Source organism: Lonchura striata, chromosome 5 (assembly GCF_050655825.1).
Source record: "Lonchura striata isolate lonStrDom1 chromosome 5, ASM5065582v1, whole genome shotgun sequence".
NCBI lineage: Eukaryota > Metazoa > Chordata > Aves > Passeriformes > Estrildidae > Lonchura > Lonchura striata.
This window is the reverse complement of record NC_140707.1, coordinates 11,949,194-11,963,459: the sequence shown is the minus strand read 5'-3', so window position 1 is coordinate 11,963,459 and position 14,266 is coordinate 11,949,194.

The following is a 14,266-nucleotide window of genomic DNA, read 5'->3' as shown; positions in this document are numbered from 1 at the left end:
AGCACTTTTCAACTTCAGCTCGATGCTTTTGTTCAAGTGAGTTAAGTGAAAATGAATGTGGGCATAGGAATAGTGAGGTTTGGGTTGCCAAGTTCTCCTGCTGAGAACCAGGGGAGGATGTCCTTTCAAAATGTTTGGCTTGCAGATGCACAAACAGAAATTGCATCAGTTCACACTTGGTTCAGGTTTTCAAGATTTGTCTCCAACATAATAACACTGTTGGAATGAGGAGCTGGATCCTGAGGCACAGTTCTACAGGAAAATGGGCATTCTGTGCCTGCAATATATGAAATATCTGAATTATTTCCCATCAGACAAGTGGTGGGTTTGTGTTTCATAGCCACACATGTTCTATAATGGGGTTTGTATAAAAATACTGCATAGCTATATGAGTTTATCACGTGAATTTCAACAACAGAGGTCACATAGCTCATAAAAAAATCAATTTATATTAGGAGGATGTAAGTCACAATGCTAGCAATAATTTTATACGTGAGAATTATGGCACACCTCTAACTCCAAATTATTAGATGGTATCTAATAAAACAGCAAGGCAGTCAGAATTGCTCATGCAGATGACACAATACTGGTCCAACAGCCCAGATGACAGGGTCTGAATTGAGAACACTTGGAGGACAGAGATTCTGGGAGATCAAACTGCCTGCCAGCTTGATGCAGAGACAGCTCTTGGGCTGAGAGAGTCCTGTGTGATCTACAAAGTGTGCTTCATGGCAAAGATTGCATTCCAGAGCCACAGCTTGAAACAAACACCAACCCTCTCTTAGTTCAGACAGAGGTAAATATGGATTACAGCTCCTAAAACAGCACTTCTGCAATAATATTGGTATTTTCTGCCTGCAAAAATTGTTTTGCTTTTACTGTGAGTGATTTAAACATCCCCCCAAATCCTTCTGCCCACTTAACCTCCAGACTATGATGACACCATTTTAACCATTTCATTTTGATGATCTATTGGGACAATTACACTTCATAAATCTCAAGAACTTGCTTAAGCACACTCCTGCCATTTTTAAATAAACAAAAGAAGGCTCAAACCCAACACTTATAGATTAATTATAAAACAAGGTTTTTACAGCTACTTATCATGAGTGATAGTGAATGAATAGTTTTTTTATTGCAGCATAAATATTAAGATGCTTTGATTCTTTCTATATAATTCCTAGTGGGAAAACAAAACAAAACGAAAACCTAAACAAACAAACACACCAAAAAAACCCCAAAAAACAACAAAAAAAAAATCCAAGACACAGGAAAGCTAGTAAAAGACCCTACAATGATAAAGCAAAAACTGTATCAAAAACATAGTGAAGTCACTGTCAGCTCAGTTGTCCTTTACCCCCTCATTCTCCTCTTCCCCAAGTCCTGCTCTGGTTCTGTCACCCTTTCTCTTTACTCACCTGGAAACCACTGAGGAAGAAGTTTGCTTTTGTCCTGAAAAAACCACACTTTATCAACAGCCCATTTTAACCAAAGTACATTGATTGATGTAAATCTCTCTGAGTGAGTGGTCTCCAAACCACGTTCTCTAGAGAAAATTTAATTAATTCTGTCATTCAGGTTTTCAAGAGAAACACTGATTTTAATCTGTTCTACACCTAATACAGCTAATATTTTACAGTAGATATTAAAAATAGGCACTTTGGTTTAGGATATTTTATTCTAAACCTGAAGAAAGGAAAAAATAGAATCAAATGATAAATCAGACTATAGTTGGGGGCGGGGGGGGGGGGGGGAATGGAGGAAAAAGAAGTAAAATAAACTGTATTTACAGACTTTTTTTCCTTCAGCAACATTCCTCGGCAGCAGAGCAGCAATGAAACACTCAGGTAGAAAAGACATAATTTCTGAGTAGCCGAGTAACTGATTTTAGGTGAACATTAAATAACAACTGCGAGCAAACCTTTTGCTAGAGCAGAGCCTGAGTTAGTGGCTACACCTGTGTAGTCCTGCCCTCTCCTGGTGCAGCCAGCACATACAGCAAATGCTGCAAACACCCAGAAAAAAAAAAAATCAATTATTGTGCAGCAACACCAAAGCAGCCAGACTGACCACAGGAGGCGTTTACATGCACTGAGCTGTCTTAAAATCACTCCTCTGCTTTCTGACCTGTCACCTGTTAAGTGTTTATAAAAAAGGATATTTCCAAACACAAGAGAAATTAAGCCATTTATTTACACAATAAAATAAAATGCAAATTTGGTTTTGTTCTCACTTCATTGGTAGAAAGATCTTAATCAATGCTTTACTTTATAATTGCTAAATATTTTTTTTTCTTAATCCAAACTAAATGCAACAGCTATAAATATCTAGATAGTAAGATAGTTTTGAGAGACATGCTCAGATCTGAGTGGTATCTCCTGATTAGGTGAGTTAAAAATCTGAAGTTTCATATAATTTGATGTTTTCTTGTATCCCAGCACTATGATACTGCCTTGTCATGTTCTTTCTTTTAACATACTTCTTGCACACATTTGACAAACTCTAGGCTTTCTACCCAAAAGTACAAACATGCAAATATGAAAATGCTCCTCATGAGTCAAAAATCTTCAGAAAATTTGCCAAAACCATCCCTTGTGGCTTCTGTGATAGCTTTTCCACCTTCACCACCAGAACCAGAGTGTGCAGCTTGTTTTGCACAGTTGGGTCCTGGGAAGCTCAGAATCTGCTTTAACAAACTACAAGAAAGTCTTGGATAAGCACTTCAGGCATCTTTGGGACATTTCTGCAGAGTGAACAACAGTAAAAGAAACTTGACAAAACATTGCAGAATAACAAGAAAGCTCTTATTTTAAATTTTTTTTTCTGGAAGTAAAGAATTCCTTATTTTCTGCTCCTGATTCCCTGAAAGTAACCCTACAAAGGGATCATTTTTGTGATACAGTGATCCAAAGATTGCAGCTGAATTTACAACCTTAACATGATTTTGCAATAAAATAAACATCTGATGCCCACTAAAAAGTTTGCTTTCCAAACAATAATAGCTGGAAAAGTGAAGAGAGATTAGAAGAAACAAATATTCTTTGGGCACCAAACAAAAAATTTCTTCCATTTGTAATGCAAGTACTCTATTAAAAGGCTTATAAACAACAAAACAGCTCTTCAGTCCCTAAGAGAGGCTTAGCCCAAAGTGCTGGTAGAATCAAAAGCTCCAAGTCTGTAGAACCCAGGAAAGGATCAGCATAGTCTAGAAAGGAAAATTTTTCTTAAAAAGAAATTGTCAAGTAGAGGGGTCAAGGATCTTTCCCAGGCAAATAGCAAAACTACTGCTCTGAGAGGAAAATGTATATTTATACATGTACATTCACAAGCTACACACAAGTTCTACTGCAGTCAGTAATAGTTTTAGAAGCACTGATATAACAATGTGTTATAAAATACTAGAATATTGTAACCAAATATTAGGATATTCTAGTTTCCTGATAGTAAGTTTATAATTACTTCAGTTCCCATTGAAATTCCAAAAAGGGTGATTTTCTTATTCTGGAGACAGAAGAATTGGTTTGACATATAATTTGCATTTATCATGCCAATTAACAGGATTCCAGAATGATTCCACACTAATTATGCATCTACCTAATATCTTCCTTTTCTAACTTTGTTACTTTGGCAATTACTACCTGGAACACTCTGAGTATCCTGAACTGATGTTCTTACAGATGCACTCCCAAAGAGTTTGAACCAAACCACTCTGTTTCACTTCAAATACAGGCACAGAAAAAGTGAGAGGACACTCTCATCTCTTTGTGACTGCACTGCTAGGAGGAAACTCTGTGATGAAGGGAGCAGCAGCCACCAACTTTAAAACATGTAACCCTTACTTGAAAAAGGCACAAACATATTTTGGGAGCAAGCAAGCTCCTAAGAACTTTAAATGTGGCAGAAAGAAAAACCTGAAATCCAAGAGCTGCCATCTCCTGGCGCCTGATTCACCTGGTAAAGTCACAGGTGGATCTGAAACGTGCTGTCAAAATTCTCAGCAGCAAACCCTGTTCTTTGTGCTGCCATGCTCCTTTCTAGATGCTTGGTGGCACTTGTGGCCTCCTGCCACAAGCCTGCCAGGCAGGTTCAGATCCACAAACCCTGCTCCATGGGCTCCCAGCTGGCCTGGCTGGCAGGCTGGAAGCAGGATCTTGGTGTTTGCTCTGCATAATTGCTGGTTCACACATGTGTGAAGTGGTCATCTGTCTCTAGGACACGGGAAAGAACGACACAAGCCACCTGCTAGTTGCAAGGTAAAGAAAAAGGTTTATTTTCTGACTCCAACTTTTATACTTTTCTAAAGGTGACATTGAATTGGAGAGTGAATGGGCCACTTTCCAAAGACATTGGACAAACTACTAGTACATTAAGTTTCTCCACCCCCATGAAGGAATGCAAAACAATAGGTTGTTTATAGAAATTGTGTGGGAAAGTTTTCTAACAGAATGTAAACTCAGAAGGCTTTAGAAAAACTGAAGAATCAGGGCGATAGTCATTGGCACCCAAAACATCCAAGACACACACGTGGCCTGACCATCTACCCTAAAAACTACAGCAGTGAGCTACCAACGGGGAGTAGCCAGCTCAAACACCACTCCAGAGGCTTTTCTGTTCCATTTCCCAGTAACTCATACATGGACCATGTTTCTGCTTGGAAGTGCTTAGGTCTGCTGTATAATAAAACATTCAGCATCTCTGACACATTATGTCTGAATATAACTTGTGTTCCAATGCACTCCTCTGCCATTCTGAACATTCATTAACATTCAGAATTCACTTTGAGGATAAAGACTGTTCTGTTTTACTATTCTCTGTCTTCCAAGTGACTAGATAGAATGTAATAGGTATTTTTTGGTCCATTTCCCCCAATAATATGCTTCTTTCTCCTACAGCTGTACTATTAAGACATCATTTTACTGTGTTACCTGCTACTTTACCATAAATCAACTTATACCTCTACTGGCTTGGAGACTTGGCAAATGTAGTACCACCAGCTAAAAAGAAACCTGCCAAAAAGAAAGGAAAAAGGAGGCATTTTCTCCTCTTCAATTAGGAAGATTCTTTTGCTGTATGCATGGAAGCAATAACTGTACAGGTGGTAACAGTCTCAGTCTCTCTCCCTAGCAGAACTTTCTGTCACCCTTTCTCCAGTTCCAGACAATGCTTCTATCACTGTACAAAACCTTTTCAGTAGACAAGATATTCTTTTCCTATTAGAGACTTTTCTCCAGTTCTTTTATCACTCCCTCTCACTTCCCTGCCCTCAGCAGCTCACTAACTGTTCTGTCCAGGGAAGATCCAGAAACCTCCTTTAGATTTAGAGCTCTTCAGCACAGGATACCATAACAAAACACAGCTACCTGAGTCTATTCCACAGAAAAAAACCCTGCTACTGCTTCAGTCTGGGAAAGCCTCAGAAAGAACACTGCTCCTTCCAGCTGTCTTCTCCTATTAAGGGTCTCTAGCAGCTCTTTTCCACTCACAGAAGGTGCAGCTCTCTGCACTTGATTTCCTGGGAAGAATCTAGGCTTTAACAAGAGGTGAGATCTGAAAGTCAGAAGGGACTTTCTGTCAGTCTTTTGTCAGAAGGAAATGCAGCAAGTTGAGATCTGAAATTCTGATGTGGATGTGACTACATCTGTGCTCTTCAGCAAGCTGAAGTGCTTCTTACCTCCACTTGTTCTGTTTTTAACAATAAGCAGCAGCACACATAGTGATGGTTCATGGTCATTGCTGATTATTTAATCACAGCATAGCTCTGAAGCTGCATTGTTCGCTCTAACCCACTGCCTTCAAAATGGGTTGTAAATCCAACCAGAATTAAAAGGGAAAGAAAAAAGATCCTTCAGATTTTCAGGTAAAAACTCATTTTTGCAAAAGGTGTGACATCGAAGGGATATGTGGAATAAATAACTAGATTCCACAACCTGGGGTAGTTATGCAGTAAGTAAGTATTGTCAACACAAGTGGGATATCTCTCCAAAAACTTGTGCCCCTATCCTCAGTCTGAACTTTATTGCATGCAACACAAAGGTGTTCTATATGCAATACATTACACAACTTTTCTGTGCATATTCAACCCCTGGCTCTACCTACCCTCTCCTCTCATGCTAAATAGGTCCACACCCTTCTAGGCATTCGTGGTTTGTTATGGTGGTCCTACAGGGTGGTCTCTTGAGGATGAAGATCATGGTCTTCCTCATGGCTGAACTTCTGAACTCTTCCTCTCTGTGCGTGCCCTTTAGGTCCTTCAGTGCTTATCTGTGTGTGTCTGTCAGTCTTGATAGGCTTGAAGACAGGAAAGCTTCTTTATCTGGGTTCTTTGCATTCTGAGGCATTGTTCTTTGTACAATAAGCCTCAGAAATTTGCATTTTCATATGCCCTTTTGTATTTCTGGCACGGATTTCTTAAGTAAAAAGTTGAAATTTAACACATAACTCTACAAGCTAGAATATGAATGCTTAATTCATTTTGTTAACTTAAGCGAACTCCAAAAATCTGTTTCAACCTATCCATAATTGTGGCAAAAGGCTCCAACGCTTCTTGAGTGAGTGAAAAATTAAGTTTTTATTTAAGAGTTTTAACCAATCTTTTCATAGCTATAGTCTAATTTGTTCATTTTATGCTTCTTATGACAAAAAAGAGACATAATCACTCTACCTTTGGGGGTTAACAGAACCCTTGTGACTACTTGTAACCATGGAAATATGAAGAGCTACTCAGAACCCAACATCAAACTCACAGAGGTGCTGAGAGACAGAAAATAGATATATGATGAATTTGCTGCACATGAAAGCCCATTGAATCTGTACCACCTGCATTAACAACATAAAAACCAGAATCACAAAGCCTTTTAATTGCTTAAAAGCATATGGCATTTAGCATGGCTTCTCATGGGGAATGAAGGGAAATGCCTTTAAAGGTTTGTTTTTAAAGCACTGAGTGCTCTGAACTAGTTTAAAAGCAGAGACAAGTACCAGGTAAAAATGGTTCCGATGTGAATAGCAAGAGTAACAATATGCATGAAAAGACTGAAAAAGGCCTCTTTGAAGAAGCAGGGTTTTCATGGATTGCAGTTATGGAGATTATGCAACCCATGGCCAGTGACATCCGAGTTAGTCTGCACCCAGAACCATCAGCAGTGTTTGCTCATGAAACCAATGAGCCGTGTGCATATTTAACTACCTTCCCTGTGACAGCCCAAGCCACAAAACTCTGTTTAACCAACCACAGCTCCAGACCTCAAACACAACCATGCTCAGAACCAGACACCTTTGGATGAAAAGGAAAACACATGCATTCCTTGCACTAATAAGCAAGACATGACCAACAATAGAAAAAAAAAATCTCTTCAATAGTTTGTCTCAGCAAAATGCATCTACTTGGAAGATATAATAATGAATATAATAGGAAGAAACCCTACAATCTATGTGTACACTATGTACATTACCTGGGTGCAGGGTGACCCAAAGAGCCAAAGTTTGCCAGCACAATCAAACAGGAGCTTTCTCACTCCTGTGGCTTTGGCACCATTGGACAAACTGCTCAGACCTCACTGCATGACCACTTCCTTTTCTTTAGCCCACTGATAACTGCAGAACCAGGACTGCCTTCCAGGACTAATTGTAGGTCAAAAAGTGACACATTCTGGGTCACTGGTAGCCAAACAAAATACAAACTTACTGTCTCTCACAGCTATGATTTGCCCATCATGCCACCATCTATTTTCCCCATTTGCCACAATTGTTTTTCAGGTCCCCACTAAGTTTTAAATTTAATTTTTAAAGCAAATTTTAATTTTCAGGTTCAGGTTCATGCCATGAAAAAAATAAGATACCATCTGGACAATATTTTCTTGCAATTTCTTTGTCATTTTATTTGTAGTTTCAGAGCTACCTTGCATACCTTTTCAGATATGCTGAGTTAGGGCACATTAATTACACAAACCCACAGATTATTAAAATCCAAATGGATTCCACAAGGTTACATGAGATACACAGAATGCATTTCCAGTGTGCCAAGAGAATTTTGGCTACCCTTTATATTTCCAATAAGTGTCTGATTTCTTTTTTTAGTCATATTTGGGAACTCAATACTCATGAGAAATACCACATGCAATAGGTAGAAATGTCTGAATACAGGCCAAGTAATGGAAGTCTATGGTTTTTTTATTAATGCAAAATCTCCATACTGGCCAATAAATAGAATTACGGATTAACTTACATTTTTATTTGTGGTGTTTTGGCCTTTTACCCTCTGAACATCAAGCTAGTACCTAAAATCAGAAACAAAAACATAATGTGAAAAAAGAATTAGGTGTACCACAACAGAACCAGCAAAAAGAGCAATCATTTTCATTTTTATCTTGTATTTCAGTGGAGAATATTGAGAGGCTTTAAAAATATTAAAACAAATGCTTTACTTTGTTTTATGCCATTGACATAATTAAGTATGACACAGCATAACGATTATGGAAGGAAACCTAAAATAATTGTCTACCCCAAGCTGCTACTTCCGCCTTGGGGTTTGAATTAATTAAAAGATCAAATGTAAAACAACAGTAGAAAACCACATACCAAAAAGGATTGCCCTTCTGAGAAGGCAGGAAAGAATTTTAAAATGGATTTTCTTTCCCCAGAAGGAAGAGAACTGTAGGTATCACACCAAGGCTGGGCTCTCTGGCCGAGGAGCCTGCTGGAGGAGAATGTGAGAAAGCTCAGAAGAGGGTTTTATTTTGTTGGGTGTTGCACGTTTCTCTGTCATTAAGTTGTTAAGACTCCCCTGTAATCTCATGCATCGTTTCTCCATCTCTGTTTCAAACATCAGGTCATAGGACATAAAGCCTTTAAATACACAACTACCTGGAAGCACATCCAAGGAAGCAACAAAATGGACAGGGAAATAAACATGGTAAGTACATGCGCAGAGTATCTTAATTATCATTGGTATTATGTGAAAATCACTGAAGTAATACTGGACAAGAAGCACAACTGCCCACCAGCATTTCTTATTTTAAAAACTGCATTGTTTTGGTCATTAAAATGTTCTGATTAACATATCCTACAGAAATCTGTAGCACTCAGAGCCAGGTATAATCATCTGCTTGGACTGTACCACCTTGCAGCCCCTCATATATCTGGCAACAATGAATGTTTTAGTCATGCTCCCTCCACTCCCTCTGACTCCATGATCAAGCTGCTGCATCAAACTGTCAAGAAACATCAGCAGGACTGACTTAAGAACAGTCTGACTGTGGTCCAGACTAGTCCTCTCATGCCCTTCTTGTCTCCAAGCACATGTTCATGGTGAGGGGATAGGTCTGTGTCATATTTAAGATAAACAATGTAAGAGGTCGCTTTGATGATCATCTTTTTGCTCACCACACTGAGAACTACTGGGTTTTTTTTCAGAAGTTTTAAAAAAAAATAATTTCCCACAAAGCATAGAATAGTACATTATATGAGTCAAAATCGTTCTGTAAAGGCCCTAATTTTAATTTTTGTGGTTACATATGGAAATATAAGCATCACGTTGATATCAAAGTAGTGCAAGAATAGTTCCCACTTACGCCACGCCCAGTGACGTGCACGTAATTAATAAGCAGATTCCTGAAGCCATGGGGTGGGTGTGGAGAGGGTGGGGCCTGTGTCAGATGTGGGAGCGAGCTTTGTAGCTTTGCTTCAAACTCAGACTGTTTGGGCAACTGCAGGAGAAACGAGTGGTGGATGAAGTCCAGCTGAAAGAAGAGCTGAAGGACTCCCATGGTGCAGAACCTCCTGGCCACCACTCGTAGGGAACAAGGGGAGGTTAAGTCCCCTTATTTTCCTTTGTTAAATCCCTCCCTTCAAACCCAAGGGATTGTAGCAGCAGTCTGGTTGAGAATACATTTAGTGTGACATTGGTGCTTAAGATTTCAAGAAGCAATGGAAATCTCTCAGTGGCTAAACACACAAAACCCACTGGATGCCAGGCTGCTCATGTGGGAAACAAAATGTGCAAAGAAAAGCAGCTTTCCACCTTTCCTAGGCAAGTTTTTCTCTGCTGAGAAGAGTCAAATCACCCTTCCAGCACCTGAAGTCATCCATGGGACATCCATGGGACATTCACATTCCAGTGTGAACTGGAAATTGCATCCCAGGTGCAGTTTGCAGTTCACACCTCCAGAGCAGGTGATGGCAGCGGGGTCCAGGGGCTGGTGGAGCCAAGGGAGGGTGCACAGGTCGGGGATTCAGGGACAAACATCACAAGGGAGCCCCACTGCATGCTGTGCTCGAGGGTCCAGTGCCTGCCACCCCACAACAGAGCCTTATTTTGTCCTTTCTCCTCATCAGTCTTTTCCCCAAGCATTTCTTTAGCTTCTCACAGGACTATTTTGTCATTTGCTTAGAGCTGACTGGGACTTAAAATCCACAAAGCTGGAAAAGACTTATCTTTTTGCATGAACAGACAGACAAAGTCCTAGGACTTTACGGAAAGAGGCAAACTACTTGATAATTGTTGGATTTTGGAATTAGGTTGGAACTTGGCATTCGCTTCATCCTTCCACATTGTAAATATTTCCACGTGAATTTAAATCATGCATGTAGCTCATCTTTGAATATAATTATTAATACATACCATCTTTTCTGTTATTTGTGCTAGTTGCTGTAATTTATCTGAAACATATGTTACTATGGATTCCTTTTCATTGCCTTTTGCAGTCATCAAAATGGCACATCCATTTTATGACATATGCTGTATATATTTTTTTTATCACATCACCACAAAACACCCCTTTAATGCTGTTGATACATTGACTATTTTTTAATGTGAAATGGACAGAAAATGTCCATGGGGAAAACCAAGACAGTAAGACGAAATATGAGTGACTGAGAACAAATATGACAATAGGTTTTACAGAATTATGTTAAGTATTCTTTAGATTTTAAAGATGTCAGCTAACGTAAAACTCTAATGTACCAGCTGCCGTCCAAATAGATCACAGAATGAAAGTCCTCATGCTGAGCAGGGCTTAAAATAGAGCAGCTGATGAGTAAGACACTCTCTCTTATATAAACCTCACATTTCATGCACTAAGGCATTTCATTGTCAGATATTCGTGGGGTTGCTATTTTCCATGAAAAATCTGCAGTGGAACAAAAGCATCAAACTGTTTCACTTCTCAGGCTCCAGGATTGTTATTTTCATGCCACACAGAAACTCCCTTCTAGTCTGCTTTGTGATTCATGTGTTTGGCTGAATAACTTTCCTGGAACTCAGAACAAGAGGGAAACCTTCCCTAAGTACTTCCTGTCTTTTTACATGTACTAATAACAAGACAGAGTCCTCCCACCTTTCCCATTTACAACACTCCAGGCACACCTACTGGTTGATATACTCATAAGTCTCAGAATTAGTTTGCTTTTGCTCTGGTTTTTAAATAGCAGCTTTTTCTCTAGCAACAAAATGGGTTTTTGTCTAACATTAGTATGTACCAAAGCAGTATTAATAGATTGCTTAATTAATAGACAACGGAGAAGTCGTAGCTTAGCATCAAACATGAAAGATTCATTGCTTTTTCCCTCTTTCCTGTCTACAGCCACTTGTGGCTTTGAAATAATTGTAATCTTAGAACCCTGGACAGAAAGAGGTAATGCTGAGAGGAAGAACAACCTGTGTCATGTGTTTAACCCTGAGAGCTTGCAGGCTCACTGCAAGCATGAAACCAATGCTGAATTTTGACTGTGTAAGAATAAAGTAAAAACTCCAGAATAAGGTCTAGTATATTTACAAGATGAAATGCCGAAAAAAATCAAGTCACTTTCCCATTGTCCTATTATAGACTGTCAACCTGGAAATCCATCCTCCCACTTGTTAAGCTCCTATTACAGTTACCACCACTAACAAAAAAAAAGAGAATCAAGCCCCTAACTTTATACTTTGCAAAGCTTCTTTTCAAAATATGCCCTAAGCCTCACAATTTCCTTGTGAAAGTAAATTTTTTTGTGTAACTGGTATGGAAAACCAAGTGGAGGTGCTGAGTGACTCCTAAACTCTTTAGAAGGCTGCCATGAGTTGCTCCAGTTCTAATTGTGGTTTAATATGTGGGTGTAATCCTGACCAACTCATTAATCTCCAGGCCTGTTTTTCCAACCTGCAAAAGGGAGGATACTATACTTATTTAATTAATACAATGTGTGACTGTTTAGTTTAAAAAATACTCTTTGAATGACATTTACAATCCCAGCTATACTTTTCTGTTCAACTGTTTCTGCTTCTTATTTACCCTTTAGAACAAGAAAATCAAAGCTGGTTGAAATCCATTCTCTGTACATTCCAGTACCAAAAGCAAAAGTTTTGGTGTTTAATGGGACTTAGAAAATTTTAAGACATCTACAAAGAAAAGGCAGCAAAACTCTACCCTGAATCTTAGTAAATCCTGAAGAAACATTGTCAGCAATTTTTAGGTGTGTCTTTGGCCCAATCCCCTTCTAACAAAATGGCTTCTGGAATTCTTCATTATTTTTTGTGAAGGGAGGGAAGAATCTCACACCAGCTAACTCTAGGTTTGTATACGATGCATTTAAAAAATGCAAGCAATAAATATGGTGTTGACTCAAAATTACACCAAGAATGAATACTGATTTCTTATCAACAAAAATGATAAATAAAATTCTAGGAAACATTTTAACAGAATCCCAGGGAAAAAAAAAAAAAACACAAAAAAAAACCCAAAAAAAAACCACACAAACCAAAACAAAAAAGCTGTAATTTGAAAAGACTGTGGCCTTTCAGAATTTTCAAATTAAAATATTATATTCACTAAAATTTTCTTAAGATATTTACAGCTTACCATGTCTTGTTCGAGTTCAGACTTCCAGACCCTGAAATACACACTCAATTCCATATATTTTTAATTAAGTAAAAACTCTGAAGTGCTTTAACCTTCATTGAGGTCAAATCCAGGTAGAGATAGAAATTCTTTGTCCTGAACCTTCTGTAGAGATCAAAAATATATTGCAAAGAAGTACTTAGAATTTCTTAATTCCCTGGCTTTAGCCTGATTTACCTCCTCAGATTCTTCTTCCTGTTCCTGCTATGCTCCAGGCAGTGCATTGCCAATTCCTGGGAATTCCCACTGAGTCTTTGAATATTAATTTGTGTTCTCAGAGACCACAGGGCTGAAATCAATGGGCTGGATTAGAATCTTCTCCTTTTGCCTGAAACAAGCTTTTAGTCCTTTAAATTATGATAAAGGCCAGGAGGAAGAAGAATGGATTTTAAAAACCTCAGAAGGAAGCAGGCACATTAAAAAGTCAACATTTATTGCTGTATATTTAAGAAATTAATGCTCAAATGTGGAAACATTGTGGTAGGAGGGACACCCTTTAAAGCAGCAAGTGTTTATACAAACAAAAGCAGGAAAACCCAATTTTCCCCTGGCTTAGATTTTGTATTAACTCAACATTTTGATGAACTGGGAAAAGAATGAGTCTGCAACAGCTTATTTTGATAAAACCTTTATTTTGAAGAGGTCTGAGCCAGCCACACAAGAGCTGTGACAGACTACAGTCAACAGGTCACCACTGTGTGATTTTTTGCATCAGTTTGCAAACAATCCAAGCCACTGTTTGCAGTTTTTTCTGCCCTCATAATTGGGTTGAAGCAAGGCACCAACTCTGTGTAACAGGGTGAGAAATAGGGCTCAGTAATCTCTGGGGTTTTTAATGTACAGACAGAACAAGAAATCCAGAGATTCAAATTCAGTCTCCATAATTTTCTCTGAGCTTTGACTTGCCCTGCTGTAGGTAAGATCATAGCTTATATGTCTAGAGAGAAATGGAGAAAGGTTGGATAAAAGAGTAGGACAGGTTAATTAATCAGTATTAATCAGTATTAATCAGTATTTCCATGGCTGGAAACCTATGAACAAACAGCATCTGCTTAAAATGCTCTAAAGCAGTGGGATCCATAGCTAGGTGCTAAAATAGATATCCTATCTTGCACATGTTTTGGAAAACATTAAAAAAATAAACACATATAATTCTTCTATCTCCAAACCATTTCACAAAATTTCACCCTCCAAAGACTCAGAGATCTGTGTCCTCTGTGTCATGTACTGGGGTCATGAAGCATGGTTGAGAGAATACAAAGTTAATACATCAAAGAACTAATTTGGCTGGTTACTTCTGAACATCTGTAGGTGTTCCAGAGATATATCAAGACTGCTTGAAGGTAACCCCTGCCCCAAAAAATAAATCCAAACAGAAAAGAAACTATCGGTTT